The 16,656-nt window shown below is 49.0% G+C and overlaps 1 protein-coding gene across 6 annotated transcripts in view; it reads right to left on the bottom strand.

The window, feature by feature from the left end:
* The window catches only part of EVI5L (ecotropic viral integration site 5 like), a 29,837-nt gene extending 25,643 nt beyond the window's left edge, over window positions 1-4,194 (bottom strand). For 4 of the 6 annotated variants that reach the window (XM_027050433.2, XM_027050430.2, XM_053219965.1 and 1 more), the window contains exon 1: window positions 4,036-4,193. The gene's annotated coding sequence lies outside the window, so the exon portion shown is untranslated. Of the gene's footprint in view, window positions 1-732; window positions 2,621-4,035 lie in introns of those variants that run through there. The other 2 variants (XM_027050434.2, XM_027050435.2) reach the window with 2 other exon arrangements.
* Window positions 4,195-16,656: the final 12,462 nt, after the last annotated feature.

The following is a 16,656-nucleotide window of genomic DNA, read 5'->3' as shown; positions in this document are numbered from 1 at the left end:
GGGCAGGGGCGAGGTGGGCGCGCCCTGCCTTTGGGGGCTCTCCAAGGCCAACAGGTCGACTTCTTTCTGGGGAAGAGATTTAGGTGCTCTTTCGTAAGTGGGTTGAGTAGGGAAGACTGTCAGATCCTGAAACGATGCAAGTATTTACCGAGCATCCAGTCGCCTGAGACTCAGCCATGAACAGAGAGGCACCCTGCCCTCGTGGGACTAGTGGTCTCCTGTGGGAGGCAGACCTCAATGAAACCATCTCACAACACATCACAGCACGCTGAGCCATGCAGGAAAAGTGCAGGCGAGCTGTGCTGTGCGGATGGGGCCTTCAAAATCTCCCCGGAAGGGATACATCGCTTCCCTGGCTCTGGTGAGTTCGTGCTCGCTCCTTTCACTGCCCCTGTTTGGCTACCGGAGCCCATGTGCTACAGACTCCCCTGGGCAAGGTGGGGCTTGCTGCCTGTCCAAGTTCTTCCAGCTACGGGTCCCTTTTCCCAGGGAGCAGCACACAGGGTGCGCCCCGTGGATAGCATCTGGGACACAGGGCCTGCAGGATGAGGCCCACCAAACAAGGCACGATTTCCTGAATGCACCACGCTGGCTCCTGCTTGGTGGGCCTCTGTCCAAGCACTCTGCTTGCCTGGCACGCCCTTCCCTGCCATGCCTGCCCGGTGAGCTCTTCTCTGGGCCTCTACGTCATCCTTGCTCCACCCTCCCTGACGCCCCAGGGATGCGTTGGACCCTTTCTGTGCTCCCGCCGCACACTGTGCATAATTCCATCTCATGCTTCCACACGGCAAGCAGCAGGACGTGGTGGGAAGGGCACACACTGGAATCTAGGTTCCTCCAGGTTGTTCGGAAGATTAAATGAGATAATATGTAAATGGTGCTTGGCACAGGGCCTAGCATGTGGCACGGGCCTGATCGCAGGGCACACCGCTGGTTTCAGCTCTTGCCTCCCAATGCCAGGAGGGTCTTTAGCTGCGGGGCAGGGACCACATGTGACGTTCTTTCATGCCCCAGCAGCTGACTCGGTGCCTAATACTCAGTAGGGCTTCACCTAGAACAATCAGCGCCTCTATTTTGCAAGAGGAAATTGAGATCACGTTCCTCCTTGCCCCCCTGCACCTGCCAAAGCACATAGACACAAAGACACAGGCCTGTATCCCAAGCGAGGGTAAAAGTGCACCGATGCTGTTCACAAGCCCTCCCTGGCAGCTTTCTCGTGTTTTCCCCAGGAGTTCGTACCCAGCCTCTTCTGAGGAGCCTTCTGACCCCACTGGATCTGCACAAGGTCCCACCCTGGGGAGGTGGAGACTGTTTCCTGTGTACCTCGTGACCTTCAGGAGTCTTCACCACCCCTCCCTTCAGCAAGTGGGCAGAGCAAACCTCTCCCTACCCGGGTCTATGCATCAGAGGTGTACGCGGGCCAGAGGCATTGCCAGCAAGCAGTCCACCTCCTACCCTCCGTCCCCACGGGAGGCTTCTGTGTGGCCACAAATCCCACAACAGACCATCTCTCAACCCCCACCTGAGCCGGCTTCCTGAGATGCAGCTGGGCCACAGAGAGATGGCCATCATCCAGAGAGGTGCCAACGAATTACAACCAGCGGATGAGGGCGGCCAGTGATCCTGACAGCGCCCATGGATGGATGACTGCCCTGCTGGACCCCACCGGCCCCTTCCACATGGCACCCAGGGGGACACTCAGGACTACATCCTAACCTCATTGGCTCCCCTGCAGTACAAAGCAAGGATCTGAGGATCTTTCCCCCCCATTTTCCAGATGGAGAAGTTGACGCCCCGAGCCAATATGGGCTCCTTCTCAGGGCCGTCCAGAGTCCACTGGTGAATATCCACAGAGAAGCCTGGGCTTGTTTCTCTGGGGCTTTCCAGGCTAATGTCGCTCAAAGGAGTCCAGACAGGCAGTGCGGGGGCTGGACTGATCTGGATTTGGCGCGGGCGGGACCCAGTCTCCTCCTCACCCCTGCAGTCCTGGCCACACCATCGTGCCCGCTCTGTGATCTCCTTTCCTCATCTCTGTGCCAGGGCCAAGCCACCTGCGGCTCCTTCCAAACCGCCCACAGGGGTGACCACAAAAGCCCAGGGGCGCCCACAGGTTGGACCTGAGGGTGACAGCTGTAGGGTGGCAGGACGGGCGGAGGGAACCAACACGACCCGGGAAGACGCGTGGATGCTGGGGCCTCTAGCTTGACCAAAGCCCAGCCCTGGGACAAACCAAGCTGACTACTCACTTGTGTTCCACCCGAGCCTCTTCAGCACATTCTTCCCTTCTGAAAATATTCCTTAACAAAGAGCTGTGTGCTTCTGGCAGGCCCCAGCCCGGCCCCACCGGGTCCCAAATGCCAGGGGAGAAGGGAGCCGTTTCATTTCGGCATGACACGCGGGTGGTGGGTGAAGGAACTCACGCGGGCTATGAGGGGCTGCCCCTGGCGCGTGCATGATGGGGTCCGGAAGCTGGTCCTGCCGGTCTGGTCAGACTTCAGGAGCAGCCTGAACTCCCCCTCCCCACCAGGGGGTGGCATAAATCAGGGGGCAGGCCGTGGGGAGGGGGGGGGCTTCCCTTTGGGAGACTTCAGTGTAGGAGGGAGAGTGAGTGTCCTTCCCTCTGAAGAAGGGCAAAGCAGGGAGAGACGGGTACGGGGAGAGAGGCCCGGGGCAGGTGTCCACAGGGGTGCTGGGAGATTCTGGGTCACCCTGCCACCCTTCAGGGCCCCAATGGGGACGCCGGGCAGGCTGGCTGCCTGGGGCAGGGCAAACAGCTCATGTCTCCAAGTCTGCCTGCGCTGGGAGCTTTGGGCACTACGGGAGGACCTGGGCAGGTGGCGTCTACGGAGGCGTGTGAAAGTGCTAAGGAGTCCTGCGTGTGCGAGTGTGTGGGGGGAGGTACCAATTGTCTGCGTCTGTGTTGGAGGTCCTAAGTTTTTCTGTGTGCGTAGGGGATCCGAGCGTCTAGCTCTGTGTGTGTGTGTGTGTGTGTGTGTGTGTGTGTGTGTGTGTGTGAGAGAGAGAGAGAGAGCGCGCACGCCCGCGTACCAGGGGGCTCCTGGATGCCTGTGTGTTGGGGGGCAGGATGTCTGTCCGGCCCCATTGTGGAGGGTTCGTGGTCATCTCTCTGCGCGAGAGAACTGTTGGCTCCCAGATGTGCGTGTGTGCACGCGCACGGGCGCGTGTGGGGCTCTCAGAAAGATGTGTCTCTGGGAGGGGAGGAGGGTTCAGAATATCTATCTGTTGGGAGGTCCTGAGCACGAGGGGAGGGTGGATGCTCAGGAAGCAGGCTCAGGGGTGTGTGTGCAGCTGCTGGAGCGCGCTGGGAGGAGCCTGAGGAGTGATTTTTCCGGGTGCCCTTGGGCATGGGGTTGCTGGGGGTGGGAGATGGGCCAGCAGGCCGAGGTCAGGCCTGTGGGTACGAATCCTGATTCACAGAGGCTAGGGGAGGGGTCCTGTGGGGTCGGAAGGGAGGGGTAGGGCTCTGAGGCTAACACCCTTGGGGCTGGGGGCAGGCCTGGGCCCTGAGATAGGATGCCAAGTGAGGGGAGGGAGGGGTGGCAAGGGGTCTGCAGATGGGAGGGGTCCTGAGGGATCCGGACAGAGGGAGGGCGGGGGTCCTGGGCCTGCAGGGAGTGGGGGGGGGGCGCCTGTGGGGGGCGGGTCTGCGGGGTGGGGGCTGGGGGAGCCCTGAAGGGTCCGGGAGGAGTCCTGCGCGTCTGTGGAAAGGGTGGGCGGGAGTTCGCGGCCGAGGGGGGCAGGCTCTTGGGGAGGGGGCGGGATGGGGGAGGGGGCGCCCGGAAGGGCCCGGGGAGGGGCCCCGAGGGGTCCGGAGGCACCGGGAACGAGGGTGGGCGGGGGCCGGGGCCCAAGGCCGACGGCCGGGGTCCGTGCCGGGAGTGCCGAGGGCCCCCGGCGCGGGTTCCGCGGCGAGACGGCCCGAGCCCCGGTCTTGCCGGGCCCCCCGCGGGCCGCAGCGCGGAGCCGGCGGCCTGAGAAGGCGCCCGGGAGGCCCGGCCCGCGCCGCCTGCCTACCTGCGCCGAGCGCGTCGCCATCGCCGTGCCGAGCCTCACCGTCCCGGGCCGCGCCGCTGGATCCCCGCCGCGCCGCTCGCCCCGCAGCCCCGGCCCGGCCCCCTCAGCCGCCCCCCGGGACCGCGGCCGCCGCCGGTTCTGCCGCTGCCATTTCACCCGCTGACAGGAGCGGCTGCCCCGCCCCCGAGGCCCAGTCAGCCAATTCGCCGCCCCCAGGCACCCTGGCTCCGCCCACGGTCCAGGAGTGACGGGATGCTGGGCCAATCAGTGGCCATTCCGTGAGGAGGGCCCTGGCTACGGCCAGAAGGTTGCCGCCTCTAAGGAGAGAAGCAAATTGAAATTAGGAAAGCTGTGAAGGACGGGCAGTTTTTCCTATCGACATGTGGAATCCTGTTGAGCAACACCTGGCGGCACCAATAACAAGGAGGGAGGGGTGTGTCTCCGAGGAAAGGCTGCAGCCTTGAAGAACCCCAGACAGAGGCAGCCAAGCGTTTGGCTCTAAGCCCCGCCCAGAGCCGGGCTTTCTGCCCAATAACGAGACGTCTTGAGACGTCCATTATTATCTGCCCCTCAAATCTCGGCCATGGCAACTGTTGGGACTCTATAAAGAAGATTGACACCTCGGGACCCAATAAGACCGATGGAAGGCGGTGCACTAACATTCTCTGGCCAATGGGATCGTGAGGTTGGTTTGAGGTTGGTCTCCCGGGCGGTGGGGCTTGAGGCCTGGATTGAATGAAATAGGGGAGGGGCTGAGAGGGGCGTGACCTGGACCAACAATGGGGCGGGGCCAGTAAGGGAGAGGCTAATGGGTTGGGTCTGAGAAGGGGCGTTGGCAGGCTGAGGGGGCGGTGATGGGACCGCACCTTTGAGACCGGCTTTAGGCTGGGGGGCGGGACTGTTGGGGGTGGGGTCACATCCAAGGCTCAAGCCGGTTCCCGAACCTGGTCAAGGCCGGGTTAAGTTATCTTCTCTGGGGCTCACAGTGCTTTATGTTCACCCATCAAAACTCTGATCAGGCTGTTACCACTGCTTATACGGCCCTCCCACGCCCCACGTGGGGTGTGGGCGTGAGTGGATGATGCAGGGCATAGGCAAGGGGCCTGGCTCCTGGAAACTAAGTATAAATGCTTGATGAATGAAGGGATGAATGAATGGTAGCCCCCAGACTCTCAACAAGGACGAAAAACGGTGGGGGAGTGTCACTCAGGCTGAAGAGGAGCATGTAGGGACAGTCACTGATGGCAGGCAAGACTTAGCAAAAAGGACACGTTCCCACCCCAAGGGATGGACCCTGGAGGGGGTGGGGTAGGGAAAGACCCTGTCACCGAAGAGAGGGTGACATTGTAGGTTCCGAATGGGGGCTGAAAATGGGGAGACAGAAATGGGTATGGGGGGGCTTGGGATGGAGAGTGGGCCGTTATCAGGACTTTCTAAGATCTGAGGTTTCAACCTTCCAAATACCAGGGGCTTCTATCTGGTTTTGGGAGCAATGACTGACATCTGTTCGCTCCATGCCCCTGGTCATCCCTCTTTGCCTCTGTCTACGCTCTGTTCTATCTACATTTTGCTTCTGCCTGCATTCTCCCTGCCACTGTGTATTCTCTCTGCCCCTGCCTAACACTCTGATTCTGTCCACACCATCTTTGTCTCTCTCTCTCTCTCTCTCTTACTATCTACATTACATCTATTAAAATTCTGGAACTGTAAGAAAAGCCCCAAAACATATTTCTAAAAACTCTGGTGGTAAAAATAAATATAATGCATTCCTTCTCCCCACATGCCCATATCCCCTTTCCCAATTTTTTATTTTTTTATTTTTTTTAAGAACAGATCTTTACCTCCCTTCGTTTAAAGTCAGCTTATGTGCTGGGCATTTCATAGTCTTGACAAAGTTATAAGGTGACTTTGGACTTGCAGAGTACGAAGCTGAAATGAATCTCATCGACATTGTCCCCTGATTTCCTGGGTGGGCTTGAGAGGGGGCCACAGACCTGCATGAACATGGTTAGAAATGTGATACAGGATGTTAAGTCAGGAGGGTAAGAGTAATGCCAGGACATGATAAGGATCAATTGACCAGCAAGGGACAATCCTTATGTTGGCTGTCCATGGTCCCTCAGTGGGTGGGGGCGGGAGGAGGAGGACTGAGGAGCCATCATAAGGGCCAAATTCTTGGGATTTGCCCCGGTTTCCAGAGATCTTCCCCACTAGTGATCCCCTCAGAAAAGAACAGTTTGGTGTGAGCCATACCTTCCGAGGGACAGAAAAACCTGGACAGGTAGCCAGGATGTGAGAAACAAAAAGGTCTGTGGAGGCACATGTCAGGGTGGAGTCCGGGGTATCCCCGGAAAGGAGTCATGACCAGTTCATTTCTGGGGTCTTTCCTGGGAGATTAGCAGCATCTGGTGTCTGGTGAATAAAGTCAAATACAAGAAGGATGCACAGGACATTTGACCCTCTTGTCCTCACATGGCCATTTTCTCACAAAGGATGGTTTTATTCTGGGGACACTTTGATTCCATTTTTATAAGCACAGTGGAAAAAAATCCAACACATTTCTGTTGGAAAATACTTTTGAATCACAAACTGCATTTAGCCAATTAGATTCCTGGATCCTTTTTCTATTTAGTGGAGCTAAACCGTTCCCAATTTTTTTTTTCTATGCTCATTTTTACTTGATTGAAATCATCTTTATCGGGAACATTTTTTACCATGTGATTTTTTGAAACATTCGATTCATTAATGAGGCTCATTTTGTCCAATTTTTACCAACTGTCAATTCTACCACTGTGATTTTTTTGGTGTGTGGCTGTCATATCTTCAGAGTCGATTTTTGCACATTCAAGTTTATTAAAAGACTCTTCGCTCAGTATTTTTCTGATAACCAGTTTTAGCACAATAAAAATTTTTTTCTGGGTTAAACTTTGGACTCAAAATTCATTTGTTGTGAATACTGACCATGGGAGCCTAGAATTTATTTGTCTCAAAGAGAGCCGAGAAAGCCACAGTATCTGTAGCTCCTCTTATGAAGAGGTGAAGTGTGTTTTCTTATCACTTGAATCTGACCTAGCTTTGTCACTTGCTCTGACCAACAGAATGCATCAGAAATAAGGCTGGGGTAATTCTAAGCCTAGACTTTAACAGGCGTTGTGACTTCTTTTTCTTTTTTGAAAAATGTTAATTGTGATTATATATATATATATATATATATATATATATATATATATATATAACGACATGCCCTTTTTTTAATTGTAATTTTAATTTTTTTCATTTATTTATTTTTGAGAGACAGAGAGAGCACAAGTGGGGAGGGGCGGAGAGAGAAGGAGAGAGAATCCAAAGCAGGCTCCAGGCTCCGAGCTTTCAGCACAGAGCCTGACGCAGGGCTTGAACTCACAAACAGAGATCATGACCTGAGCCGAAGTCGGACGCTCAGCTGACTGAGCCACCCAGACACCCCAACACTTGCCCTTTTTAAGACTACAGTTCGATGCATCAAGTACATTCACAATGTTGTGCAATCATTGCAAATCATTCCAAAATGTTTTCATCAACCCCAAATAGAAACTCTGTCCCCATTAAACACTAACTCCCCATTAAACACTAACTCCCCATCCCCCCCGTCCCTAGCCCCCTGGTTACCTCGATTCTACTTTCTGTCTCTATGAATTTGGCTCTCCTAGTTACCTCATATAAGTGGAATTACCCAATATTTGTCCTTTTGTGCCTGACTTCTTTCACTTAGCATAATGTTTTCAAGATTCATCCATGTTGTAGAATGTGTCAGAACTCCATTCCCTTTTTTATGGCTGAGTAATATTCCATTGTGTGTGTGCACGACGTGCTGTTTATTCACTCCCCTGTTGATGGACACTTGGGTTGTTTCCATCTTTTGGCTTTTAATTTTTTTTATTTTTAAAAATTTACATCCAAATTAGTTAGCATATAGTGCACCAGTGATTTCAGGAGTGGATTCCTTAGTGCCCCTGACCCATTTAGCCCCTCCCCCCTCCCGCAGCCCCTCCTGTAACCCTCGGGTGGTTCTCCATATTTATGAGTCTCTTCTGTTTTGTCCCCCTCCCTGTTTTTATGTTATTTTTGTTTCCCTTCCCTTATGTCCATCTGTTTTGTCTCTTAAAGTCCTCATATGAGTGAAGTCATCTGATTTTTGTCTTTCTCTGACTAATTTCGCTTCGCATAATACCTCCAGTTCCATCCACATAGTTGCAAATGGCAAGATTGCATTCTTTTTGATTGCCGAGTAATACTCCATTGTGTATATATCCCACATCTTCCTTATCCATTCATCCATCGATGGACATTTGGGCTCTTTCCATACTTTGGCTATTGCCGATAGGGCTGCTAGAAACATGGGGGTGCCAGTGTCCCTTCGAAACATGACACCTGTATCCTGTAGATAAATGCCTCGTAGTGCAATGGCTGGGTCGTAGGGTAGTTCTATTTTTAGTTTTTTGAGGAACCTCCAGACTGTTTTCCAGAGTGGCTGCACCAGCTTGCACTCCCATATTTTTTGGCTTTTGTGAATAATGTTGCCTCGAACATGGATGTGCCAATATCTCCTTGAGTTCCTGCTTTCAATTCTTTTGCTATCTACCTAGAAGTGGAATTGCTGGATCATATGGTAATTCTGTGTTTGGCTCTTGGAGGAACTACCAAAGGGTGTTTTCCACAGTGGGTGCATCATTTCACATTCCCTCCAGCAATGCACAAAGGTTCCTATTTCCACACATCCTGGCCAGTACTTGCTTTTGTTTCATTGAAAAAAATTTATAGCTGTTTTAGTAGGTGTGAAATGTTATCTCATTGTGGTTTTAATTTGTGTTTACCTAGTGACTAACAGGGAGAGAGCATCTTTTCATGTGCTTATTGGCCATTCGTACAGCATCTTGGCAGATATGTTGTTCAAGTCTTTTCCCCATTTTTTAAACTGAGTTGTATGTCTTTTTGTTGCTGTTGAGCTGCAGAAGCTCTTTATATATTCTGGATATTAAGCCCCTATTAGATATATCATTTACAAATATTTTCTCCCATTCAGTCAGTTGTCTTTTTACCTTCTTGAGAATGTCCTTTGATGCACAAGGATCTTAATTTTTGATGAAGTCCAATTAACCTGTTTCTTTTTTGTTGTCTGTGCTTCTGAGATCATATCTTAGAATCCATTGCCAAATCCAGCATCACAAAGATTTAACCTTACATTTTCTTCTACAAGTTGTTTGGTTTTTGTTCTTATATTTAGGTTGTTGATCAATTTACAGTTAATTTTTATATCTGGTGTGAAGTAGGGGCCCAATTTCATTCTTGTGCATTTGGAGATCCAGTTGTCCCACCCAGTTATTGAGGACACTATTTTTCCCCATTGAATGGACTTGGTACCATTGCAAAAACTCAACCGAACATAGATGTATGGGTTTGTCTCTGGGCTTTTATTTCAATTCCATTGATTATATGTCTATCCCTATGTCAGGACACAGTGTTTTGCTTACTGTAGCTTTGTATTAAGTTTTGAAATCTGAAAATGTGAGTCTTCTAACTTTGTGTCTCTTTTTTTAAAGACTGTTTTGGCTTTCTGGGGCCCCTTGCAATTTCATATGAATTTGAGAATTGGCATCTCTAGTCTGCTAAAAGGACTTGTTGGAAGTTTGGTATTTTTTAATCTGTTGATAGCTTTGGGTAAGAATGACTTTTTTTTTTTAAGAGAGAGAGAGAGAGAGAGAATGCACAAGCCAGAAAGGAGAGAGGCGGATGGAGAGAGAGATCTTAAGCAGGCTCCACCACGCTCAGTGTGCAGCCTGACACAGGACTCGATCTCACAACCGTGAGATCATGACCTGAGCCGAAATCAAGAGTTGGACACTTAGCCAACTGAGCCCAGGTAGTATTGACATCTTAAGAATATTAAGTTTGCTGGGGCGCCTGGGGGGCTCAGTCAGTTGAACGTCCAACTTTGGCTCAGGTTATGATCCCACAGCTTGTGTGTTCAAGCCCTGCATAGGGCTTTGTACTGACAGCTTGAAGCCTGGAGCCTGCTTCGGGTTCTGTGCCTCCCTTTCTCTCTGCCCCTAACCCAGTCACATTCTGTCTCTGTCTCTCTCAAAAATAAATAAACATTAAAAGAAAAGAATATTAAGTTTGCCTATCCTTGAACACAGGGTATCTTTCCACCTATTATGTATTCTTTAACTTCTTTCAGCAATATTTTGTAGTTTTTCAATGTACAACTTTCCACCTCCATGGTTAAATTTATTCTCAGGTATTTTACTCTTTTCTTTAAAACAATTTTTTTTAATGTTTATTTTTGAGAGAGACAGAGACAGAGCGTGAGCTGGGGAGAGGCAGAGAGAGAGGGAGACACAGAATCTGAAGCAGGCTCCAGGCTCTGAGCTGTCAGCACAGAGCCTGATGCGGGGATCGAACTCATGGACTGTGAGATCATGCCCTGAGCCGAAGTCGGGTGCTTAACCGATGGAGCCACCCAGGCGCCCCTCCTTTTCTTGATCTTAGGGGGAAAGTTTTTGGTCTCTCACCGTTGAGAATTGTTGTAGTCCCTTTGGGATTTCATAACAAAATACCATAGAATGGGTGGCTTATAAACAACAGAAATTTATCTCTTTTGTTCTGGAGGCTGGAAATTAAATCAAGGTAGTGGTAGATTCAGTCCCTAGGGACTTCCTTTAGCATTTCTTGCAGGGCAAGTCTAGTGGTCATGAACTCTCTCAGCTTTTGTTTGTCTGAGAATATTTTGATTTCTTCTTTATCTTTGAAGGATAGTTTCGCCAGATATAGAATTCTTGGTGGATAGTTTTTTTTTTTCCTTTCAGCACTTTAAATATGTCACCACAGTCTCTTCTGATTGCCATGACTTCTGGTGAGAAGTCAGCTTTTAGTATTGAGGATCCCTTGGAGATGATGAATCACTTCTCTTGCTGCTCTCAAGATTTTCACTTTGTCTTCTCACAGTTTGATTACGATGGGTCTCAGTCTCTTTGAGTTTAATCTTATTTAGAGCTCGTTGAAGTTCATGGATTTGTAGATCCATGTTTTTTACCAAATTTGGGGAGTTTCAATAATTGTGTATTTTTGTTTGTTTGTTTTTTGTTGGTGCTTTCTTTTTGTTTTTGTTTTCAAATGGCATTTCTACCTCTCTCTCTCTTCTCCTCCTGGGAATCCCATAATGTGTGTATTGGTCCATTTGATTGTATCCCAAAGGTCTCTTAGACTCTGTTTATTTTTCTTCATTCTTTTTTCTTTCTGCTCCTCAGGTTTGATAATCTCAATTGTGCTATCTTCAACTTTTCTGATTCTTTCTTCTGCCTGCTTAAATATACTGTTGAACACTACTAGTGATCTTTAATTTTCAGTCTTCAACTTTTCAATTCTATGATTTTTGTTTGGTTCCTTTTTTATAACTCCTATCTCTTTATTGACATGCTCATTCTATTCATACATTGTTTTCCCCATTTCTTTTAAATCTTTGTCCATATTTTCTTTTCGCTTGTTGAGACCAGTTAAGACGGTTGTTTAGAAATCTTTTTCCAGTAAGTCCAGTATTTGGACTTCTTCAGGGATGGTTTCTGTCAATTTGTTTTTTTCCTTTGAATGGGCCATACTTTTATGTTTCTTTGTATGCCTTTGATTTTTTTTTTTTGTCGAAAACTGGACATTTGTATGTTTATAATGTGATAACTTTGGGTATCAGATTCTCCCTTGGCTCCAGAATTTGATGTTGGATGTTATTGTTTTTGTGTTTTGATTGGTGAGAGCTCCAGTAATGCATTTTTTAAGTAAGTGACTTTCTCTGACAATTCTTGCAAATACCATATTCCTTCATGTGCATGGTCACTGAAGTCTCTGTTGCTTAGTTTGTGGTTCAGCTGGTGTTTTTGCAGAGATTTGTTTTAAACGCCAGGAGCTAAAAAAGCAAGCAAATAAAACAAAAACCCCACCTTTCTGTCTTCACAAATGGCTTCTGTGCCAGAGCACTCCTTCAACACTTAGCCAGGCTTGCACTGAGCCTAGAATCAGCCTGAAGTAAACCTTGGGGTCTTCTCAGGTCTTTTCTGAGCATGTATTTTGCCTTGGGCATGCACCAGACTTTCTACATCCCAGTTGATACACAGGTGTTTCTGAATATCCCAGTTTTCCAAAAACACTCTTCCCAGCTTTTGATCCTGAGCCCCAGGCAATGTGGTGTATGGTTTGACCATAATCTTTGCCTCAGATGTCTACAGGTTGTTAAGCCAAGTTTACTTGAATGCCAAGTAAGTAAAACAGAGATGTGTACTTTGTGTCAGTCTTTCAGGTAGTTTCCATACAGGTTAGAACAGGCACTCATTATAATTTTTGAATAAAGCCTCCTCTGTTCCCTCCAGAACCAGGGACAAGGGTCTCACACTGGGAACATGGGCTTCCCTTTTTAAGACAATGCCATACCAGGGAGAGGGTGGGACAAGGGCAAATAAAAATGCCACAGAGCCTTTTACCATTTTGGGGTTGCCCTTTTTATTATTATTATTAGTTCAGGATTTACTTGGTTGCTCTAAATCTTTGACTGTTTTCCAGAGTTCTGAAAATTTGGTGATGGCAATTTATACTTGTTTCTTGCTGTTTCTATTGGGGATGGATGAAGGCTGCCTGCTCTGATTTAGCCCAAGCTAGCCTGGGTCGTGAAAGATATATGACTCCATCACTTCTATGGCCTCAATCACCAGCCAGTCAACCTCCAGCTATGAATGAGGCCATCTATTCCAATATTTTATGGCTGTGTAACAAACCACCCCCGAACTCAGTAGAAAACAGTAGCCACTTTTCTTTTAAATATGTTTGTGGATTCTGTGGACAGAACTCCGTGGGGAGTAGGGGGCGGGGGATGGTTTATTTGGCTCCATGGCATCTAGGGCTTAAGCTGAGAAGACTCAAAGGGCTGGCGTTCCTGAGTGGTTTGGGGCTGAAATTATTTGGGGGGTATCTTTATTCACATGTCTGGTTCCTGGCTGGGACTGCTCAAATGGTTGGGGTCTCATTGTACTACTCTCTCCGTAGTTTCAGGAACCTCCATGCGGTCTCCCCACATGACATCTATAGCATGGCAGCCTTGGGGTAGTTGGACTTATTACATGATGCCCCAAGCCTCTGAAAGTGAATCTTCCAGCAAACAAGGGAGAAGCTTGCATGGTTTTTAATGATATAGCATTGGAAGTCATAGTATTGCTTTTGATATACCTATTGGTTGAAGAAGTCCAACCACACTCAGATTCAAGGTGACCTCTTCTCTTGATTGTCTAAGTATTTTCTTGGTTAAAGTATTTTCAGTTATGTTTTAAAACTTCACTGGCGGGGCACCTGGTTGGCTCAGTCAGTTGAGCGTCTGACTTCTGCTCAGGTCATGATCTCACAGTTTGTGGGTTCAAGCCCCGCATCAGGCTCTGTGCTGACAGCTCAGAGCCTGGAGCCTGCTTCAAGTTCTGTGTCTCCCGCTCTGTCTGCTCCTTCCCCATTCATGCTCTATCTCTCTCTGTCTCTCAAAAATAAATAAAAGTTAAAAAAAAAACTTCACTGGCTAAGTAAACAAACTTAGCTAACCTACAGATGTGTGAATGAGCCCTGCTATGCTCAGCAGAACTTTCCATCTGAGCCTGACCCAAATTTCTGAACCACACAATGTGAAACAAATAGTTTTTATTTTGAACTATTGATTTGGGGGGTGGTTTGTTAGGCAGCAATAGCTAACTGACACATCTTGGCAGGTATATCACACTCATCAAGCCTAATATCAGCTGATCACTTCCTGGAGCCCTACAAGGTGATGCAGGTGAGCAGACCCATGGCTTCTGTAGGCCAGTGGCTCCTCCCTGTCTGTGTTCACCCTACAGTCTGCCACCCCTGGTTTAACTGCTATAAAAGTTCCATCCATCCCACTGTTCTTTGATTCATTTCAATATCCTTTGAACAGAACCCCTGAACATAATAAAAGACACGTTGACTTGAACAATCCCTAACTATTCTACTCTTGATCCATACAGCTTACTCCATTCAGTATTTCGTTTTACAAATATTAAAGGAGCATCTACAACAGGCCATTCACCCTTCAAAATACTGAAGAAGTGATAGTTAACATGAAAAAAGTGTTGCTTCTGTAATAGAATTTGTATTCTGGTGGGGTATGGTAAGCAATTTCTAAAATTGTTCCCAGAGGTCTCCACCTCCTGGTATTCATGGCCTTGTGTAATCTTCTTCCAAGGAGTGATTTGCTTCTAACTGATATAATACCTCATCATTGAAAGAAATGTCATTTTTGTGACTAGGTTACAAAAGATTCTGACTTCTATCTCTCTGGCACATTTTCTCCCTTGTTGGCTTTCATGAAGCAAGTTGCCATGTTGGAACAATTCATGTGGCAAAAAAAAAAAAAAAAAAAACCTGAAGGCATCCTTTGGCCAACAGTCAGCTAGGAGCTGAGGCCCTTAGTGCAACAAGAACTGAATGCAACCAAAAACCATGTGAGTGAGCTTGGAAATAAATCATTCCCCAGGTGAGCCTTCTGATCAGATCCTAATCTTGGCCATTCCCTTGATCTCAGCCTCATGAAACACCCCAGGCAAAGGATCCACAAAGTCATGTCTAGATTCCCGACCCACAAAAACCTGGGATGATAAATGTGTGTTGTTTTAATCCATTTGGTTTGTAGCAATCTCTTTTACAGTAATGGACAATGTGAGGGGAGTTGGGATAAATAAATGAACAATTCAGAAATAAATCACAGAGTGATACAAGCTATCCAAAGGATACAAGAATGGGGTGCTTGGGTGGCCCAGTCAGGTGAACATCTGGCTCTTGGTTTCAGTTCAGGTCATGATCTCGTGGTTCGTGAGTCCGAGCCCTGCCTTGGGCTCTGCACTGACAGAACCTGCTTGGGACTCTCTCTCTCTCTCCCTCTCTTTTTGCCCCTCCTGCTCTCTCTCTCTCTCTCTCTCAAAATAAATCAATAAACTTAAAAACAAAACAAAGGACCCAAGAAGTGGGGAAACCTGAACACACTAAACATCACAGGAAACATTGGAAAGGAAGGTAATTGAAGATTTCATATGTGAAATAGCACTGGGCCAAGGTGGTTCTATAGCCTCACCCTGGTCTCCCTATACCCTAGCTTGACTATTTGATTCCTATGACCAGTTTGCACTTTCATTCTCAACCTGTTGGATCTTGGAGAGTTTCTCCTTCAGTAATGGCCTTGGTGCCTCCCTGTGACTTTGCTGTCCCTGTAGACCCAGGCTGACTTCAGTCTAGAGAAACTGGAGTTTCTGGAAACCGGACCAGTTTCTGGCTGCCTTTTGTCCTCAACCTCCCAACAGCAGAAGGGGATTTGGAGAGCAAAGACTCATGAATGCCAGGCGCATTTCAAGGTCAGGCAGAAGAAGAGGAGCCTGTGAAAGGGATGGAGGAGGGGCTGGAGAGATTGAGGAGACCCCAGAGAGGACGTGACCAGGGAGGGAAGTCCTGGGAGAGTGGAGTTTCAAGCAGGAAGGAAGAAGCTCTTCTTAGGGGGTGGGACCACGACAACAATGGGTCTGTTGGTTTTCCCAAGGCAAAAGTAGATACTGTCATTGGTCGTGTTCACGGAGTGGGGGGAGGCAGCAGTGAGGAAAACCCTTTTCCAAGAAGTTTGGTGACACCTAGAGGACTAAAGGTGATGAGAGAAGCCAGGCCTATGTTCCTGGAAGTCTCTCTGTTCCAAGACATGAGGCACAGATCATCCGCATCCCCAGGAATGGAGTTTTCAAGACAGAAGCAAGAGTGGACCCAGGCGTTGGCTTCCCTGCAGGGCAGAGCTCTGCGGTGGGGTCACGCCCTTCTTCCTGGTGCTGTCACGGGCAGCAGTGCCCAGGAAGGACTAACGCTCATGGAAAAGGAGCAGACCCAGAGGACTGTGACGTCACTCTCAAGAACTTGCAAACATAGGAGACGCGGAGGAAGCAGGGGTCCCAGCCAGTGCGAAGGCAAGGAGGCAGGAACGTGTGGCATGCCTTCTGTAAACCAGCGCTGAAGCCGCCTTGGGCGCTGGGTGGCACTGTCCAGCCTGGTGAGACACCCAGCGGGCTGCCCATTTCTTGATTCCTGACCACAGCCCTCGGTGGTCTCCTTCTGGTCTGTGGCTGTTAGCTGAGGTTCACGGAATCCTGCTGCTGGCAAGTTCCTGCCAGCCCCAGCCTGGCCAACATTTCAAAGAAGGAGAGAATGACATCTCTAAAAGCACAGGTGTCACTTGTCTGAGTCATGAGAGGTTAAGTGGGCTCTGACCTGGGGTAGATCTTCGGGGGAAGATTTTGTATCAAGTCAAAGCTTACAGAGTGTGTCAGAGTCTGTGCAGCCCAGTTAGTTTGGGAATGGGCTGCAAGTAGGTAAGGAAGGAAGACTTCCTGGAAGAGGTGGAATTGAAAGGTGATGAGATTCGTTAGTGGAAGAGCGGTGAGAATGTGGGTGGGGATGTAGGACTGAGCAGCCACGTGAGGTGTTGAAGTTGAACTGGGCAGGGGAGAGAGCCAACGTTTGCTCATTCCGTTTGGCATTTACGGAACACCTCTTCTGAGCCAGCTTCTC

This window comes from Acinonyx jubatus, chromosome A2, assembly GCF_027475565.1.
Source record: "Acinonyx jubatus isolate Ajub_Pintada_27869175 chromosome A2, VMU_Ajub_asm_v1.0, whole genome shotgun sequence".
Classification (NCBI taxonomy): Eukaryota; Metazoa; Chordata; class Mammalia; order Carnivora; family Felidae; genus Acinonyx; species Acinonyx jubatus.
The sequence above is the reverse complement of the archived record's forward strand: the minus strand, read 5'-3'. Positions and strand labels throughout refer to the sequence as shown.